Source organism: Octopus sinensis, linkage group LG5, assembly GCF_006345805.1.
Source record: "Octopus sinensis linkage group LG5, ASM634580v1, whole genome shotgun sequence".
NCBI lineage: Eukaryota > Metazoa > Mollusca > Cephalopoda > Octopoda > Octopodidae > Octopus > Octopus sinensis.
This window is the reverse complement of record NC_043001.1, coordinates 111,784,723-111,790,315: the sequence shown is the minus strand read 5'-3', so window position 1 is coordinate 111,790,315 and position 5,593 is coordinate 111,784,723. Positions and strand designations below refer to the sequence as shown.

General features: G+C 31.5%; 1 long non-coding RNA gene across 1 annotated transcript in view; it reads left to right on the top strand.

The window, feature by feature from the left end:
* The window catches only part of LOC118763539, a 7,991-nt gene extending 2,996 nt beyond the window's left edge, over positions 1 to 4,995 (top strand). Inside the window, exons 2-4 of the long non-coding RNA XR_004999297.1 lie at positions 1,622 to 1,627; positions 3,410 to 3,424; positions 4,984 to 4,995. This is a non-coding gene — a long non-coding RNA (uncharacterized LOC118763539). The remainder of the gene's footprint in view (positions 1 to 1,621; positions 1,628 to 3,409; positions 3,425 to 4,983) is intronic.
* Positions 4,996 to 5,593: the final 598 nt, after the last annotated feature.

Genomic DNA, 5,593 nt, shown 5'->3' with positions numbered 1-5,593 from the left:
TACATATATGCATGTAATATATACTTATATATATATATATATACATGTGTACTTATATAAATATATATATATATATATATATATATCGTTAATCAGATATATTCAATGAGAATACAATATAAGGAATTTCTAATAACTGCTCTTGGTAGGGAAATGTCTAAAACATTAAAGGTACTTAAACATTTAGTAAGAGCGATTATATATTATATTTTAAAATAAGTACAGGAAAAGTACATCAAAAAGTCATCACAGAAGATGTAGGTCCAAAATAATATTGTGTTAATAGATAGATATATAAGTATATAAAGTATGATTATTTAAAATGTTTAAAAGTTTAATATATCTTACGATCGTTTCGTAAATGTACTACCCTTAGAAATGGATTCTAAAATTGTTAATCATTACTAGGTAATACATTCACTCGTTAGAAAGAAAATAGGATGAATTTCCGTGTAGTCAATCGAATACTATTTAAAGATATATATATATATTTTTTTAAATATATACATAAATACTTTTAGAAATATATGCATAGATATATACATTCATACATTTATGGTGAAATCCAACTCGTAACGCAGTAAAAGAGAGCGAGGTAGAAAGAGAAAGAAGTGCATTGCACATGCGTGAAATATTCCGCCTTTTATACACTTTTGAAGTTTCTGCCGATTAAATATACTTTTTACTATGTACAGTAATCCCTCGTAATATCGCGGTTTATTATTTAAGCTTACGTCGATTCCTCTGTAGTGAGGTTTTGCATTTATAATTACATGGAAAAATGAGAGCAAGAGAAAAAATATTCTTAAGATTATAAACCTAGAAAATTACAGGACAAGTTATTACACTTGGAAAAGTTCAGGACAGCTTTTTACATCTGTTAAAGTACGGAACAAAAACATTTTTTACCCCACAACATTTTTTATACAAATTTTTGTTGCATGGGAAGCAAATTATGAAATATTCTTCACGCTTTCTTCTGTCGTTGAAGCTAAGATGAATATATTTTGCTTTTAAAATAATAAAAAGTTATTTAGATCTAAGCTTGACTGGTGGCATTACTTACTCCCTTATAACCTTGCTACAAATTTTGATGTAAACTTTTTTCTACTGAACCAGTTCTCAATTTCTTTATGCCAAAATGTCCAGTCTTCTTCAAAGCTGCCAACAGTTTTCAATTTGATTTAGAACTGAATTAGCGACAAGCTCTGAAAGGTGCTGTGGTGAGTAAATTGCGGCCTTAAGAATATTATTCAACTACTACCGTAGTTAAATGATGAAATAAATATAAACAAATCAAAAAAATAATTAAAAAAATATATACAGTACTGTTTCTACTTCGCGGATTTTTACCAATTGCGAGTGTTTTGGAACGTAACACCTGCGATAGTCGAGGGAATACTGTATACATTTATCATGCATTTCACTCGCTTTTCCATTTCTTTCTCTCCATCCGTTATGTAAATCCTTACACAAATTGTTTTCTGCCCTTGTGATGCCCCACTCCGCCACCTCATCTTTGCCCCATGTGGTTATTAAATGAAACTATTACTATTATTATTACTGTTTTACTTCTCAGAGCCCTCGGTCTTGTTTGTTCTGGTTGATTCTGTGAGAGCAGTCAGCAGTCAGTTTTCAGATGTTTCACAGTGTCTCTTTCCGCACTTATAACATTATTATTATTATTATTATTATTATTATTATTATTATTATTATTATTATTATTATTATTATTATTATTATTATTACTATTATTATTATTATCATTATCATTATTAGTACCATCCCTTCTAAGTCATAAATCAAAACATTCGGCTGCAACTATCGAGTGCACAACCTTAGGAAAAATTGTGCGATAGATTTAAGCTGGGAATAAAAATAACTACAAAAGCAAAATCGCGTACGGGAAAACTGACACACCAACATCATTTCACCGAAATGATTAAATATATAATACCATGTGTGTAACATGCAAATATATATATATAGAAAGAGAGAGAGAGAGAGAGAGAGTGAAAAAAAAGAGAGAGCTATATATATATATATATATTTATACATATGTGTGTGTTGATCTGTATACATACATACACACATGTATGTATACACATACAGATATATATTTATATATATATATATATATATACATGATGTATATACATAGATGTATCCACACACACATACAGGTGCACACACTCGCGCATATATGCGTATGTATATTGTAGCGCCAACGAGTTATTTTATTTGTATAAGCTTTTTATATGCGCTTTTGTATAGCGAGGTTATTAAGTGCAGTTTTCTCGAGAGAGAAAAATGAATAATGGCAAAATTTATCAAACCAAAGATATTAATAACATCAATAACAGAGGATGTGGGGCCACAATCCCTGACCTTCATTTATCATCGAACGAAAAAATTCTTTTGTTGCACTTGTCTGCAGATGAGCTACCATGGAGCCCACGTACAGTGAAAGCATTCTAAACGTAACAAACCGTATTTTTGCGTATTAAGGAATATATTGTCTTGTGCTTCCGCACTTTTGGCAGACGTGCATACACACACACACACAACACACACATATATATATATATATTTGCATATATACGCACACGCATATACAGATATATATTTATATAAGCATTTATATATAGACACATGATGAAACCTCCTAGTTTGAATCATCCATTGTGTATTGTGTAAATATTGTGTGTATGTGTGTGTATACTGTTTATCAATTTAGTAGAATACCATACCATCTGCACCAATTGTGTTTTTGTTGAATTTTTCTCAATGATATATAAAATAAGATGCACAGGCGTGCTTATGTGATCAATAAGGTCGCATTCTAACCACGTGTTTACAGGTCCAGTGTACTTTATGTTTGCCTCTCGCCAGCACTAGGCAACAGGTGCTGGTTGCTGACGACCCTTTTGTCAAAGAGACCGAACGAATAATCCCCAGTGGCATATAGTGGTTGGTGTATTAGGTATTCTGCCACACCCAATGCCACCAAATTTTAAGCAGGAGTATAACAAAAGCCTTCCATTGAGATTTGTGATTAAATTAACAATTAAGGCTGATATTTGCAATGAATTCGTCAGTTTTGATTGGTGTGCAGCGCGGAATATACCCCCGCTGAGAAGCGCCAGACTTCAAAATAAATACTGCAGTTGATATGTTCGACTAAATATATCAATGTTGTGCTCCAGCATGAGCGCTATCCGACTGAATCAAGTAAAATATAAAGCTTAAGAGAATACACAAGACATTTTCACAGCGATAAAACACTCGAAATTCATGCTTAAGAGGTATCAAAAGCGCCGCAGTTTGGATGCTAGCAATCACCAGGTGAGAAATTATATCTTCTTGAACATTAAGCGTTACTACTCGATCGTTGATGAAACTACTCCAGTTAGTTTCTCATTTTGTACCCTCAAAGATGTTGTGTGCACATATAAGATGTTTACGCGTGCCAATGTATTAAATTCTCAACCAAAATGGACAGATATGTTTTGCAGTACTCTACAGCGTTACGTAAACAACTAAAATAAAGATAAATGCCCAGAGATTTTAATTGGCATCAATACTTTAGCTGTCTCGTACTTTTAATATTTTCAGATGGGTATTAAATGAAATAGCAAAACTATTGGGTTGTCCGGAAAGTTCGTGCCGATATTTAAAGGAAAGAAAAAGGTCAATAAATACTTGCCATTACATTTTTAATCAACCACATATGAACCATTTTGTTGCACAATGCGTCTCCATCTTTCCTTTAACTTGAAAATATCCTCTTCCCAGAATTGAGGTGGTTTCATGGCAAAGAATTCATCAAGGTATCTTTTTACATCATCCAAGGAATTGAAATTTTTACCATTAAGACTATTCTGCAGATACTTGAATAAGTAGAAATCCGAAGGAGCAATATCTGGTGAATATGGAAGGTGGAGTAACACATCCCAGCTGAGCATCAGCAATTTTTGTCTGGTTCCCAAAGCATCAAGTGCCGAAAATGAACTTTCTTATCTTCCATTTTAAAGGGTTACAGAATTAACACAGGTTATAAGAACATAAACCTTTTCCACGAAAAGACAGCTTATACTGTGCTCTAAATGGAGGTGTAGTCAAATCCTATTTCATGGACTCAACCATGTTCTAAAATAAGTTAAAAGGTAAGCTACTATAAATCAGCATGAAACTTTCCGGACAACCCAACTGTTTACTAAAATTGAACTATTTAAAAAACTCTAATTAAAATCTGACAGAAAGATTATATTTACCACGAAGGATTATATTTGTTTTGAGTTGTTATTTTATATTAGGGGAAACTATTCTCTGAAGAATTACAACAATAATTAGAATAGAATATTTGGTAATATCGCGAACAGACATAAACCACAAACGAAATATAATGAAAACCATTCTGTTTTAAAAGAATCAATAAAATACAAAATACAGACAGAAATGATGGGTAGTGTTGATGGAAAGAAAGATAAACTGGAAATTCTAAGAAGCGGTGCTACGTCATATAAATGCGCTATGAAGACAGTATCTTATTTTGATGATTTATAAAGAAAATATATTTGCAACGTTGAAGCAGACGATGAAAATTTACACTCTACTAAGTGAAAAGTGTAGTATTCAAAGCTGAAATTAACAGATTCTTGAGTATTGCACAGGATGATAAAGTATATTCTAGAAATATCTATAGAACAGAAAACATTACGTAACTGCAGACTATGCGGATGATTTAAAGAGACAATTTGTGAAATCCGTAAACAAATACGAGAGGACTAAGAGAATAACACAGCAGTGATATTCTAAAATATGCCAATCCACATAGGCAAGGGGATCAAAGATAATCAACTAGGTATTGTAGTCACAACATACAGAAAAACGAGAAAATTCTTAAGTTGAATATCAGTCCCAAACAAAGGATAATATGTGTCAGAAGGAAATGGACAAACTATCCGAATATAAACATCTAAGAATGTAGAGATCATTTCTATATGGGAATTAAACATTCCCTATAATAATAATAATAATAATAATAATAATGATGATGATAATAATAATAATAATAATAATAATAATAATAATAATAATAATAATAATAATAATAATAACTGGAATATGCCAATACACATAAATGGAGAAATTAAGTCCAATAGGCCGGATATAGTTGTCAGAGATCACCAAGAAAAAACTGTTTTCTAATTGATGTATCAATATTAATAGATGACAATGTTTTTCTAAAAGAAAACGGAGAAACTTTCAAAATAATACAAACATCTGGGAATAGAGGTAACTCAAATGTGAAGCTTAAGTACAGAAACATTTCATATTATAGTAGGTGCATTAGGCATGATAAAATATCATTCAGACAAATACGTAACAAAAATACCAGGACTTACAAGAATATATAACATACAGAAAATAGCAATACTAGGCACCGCACACATCCTATTTAAAATATTTTCAACAGAGTGAAAATAAGAGCACCACAACAAACCTCAGCACACGCCCAAGGTACACAGAGCTGCACTCGGTAGTAATAAAAATAATAATAGTAAAAAAAATAATAAAAAATAAGACTACT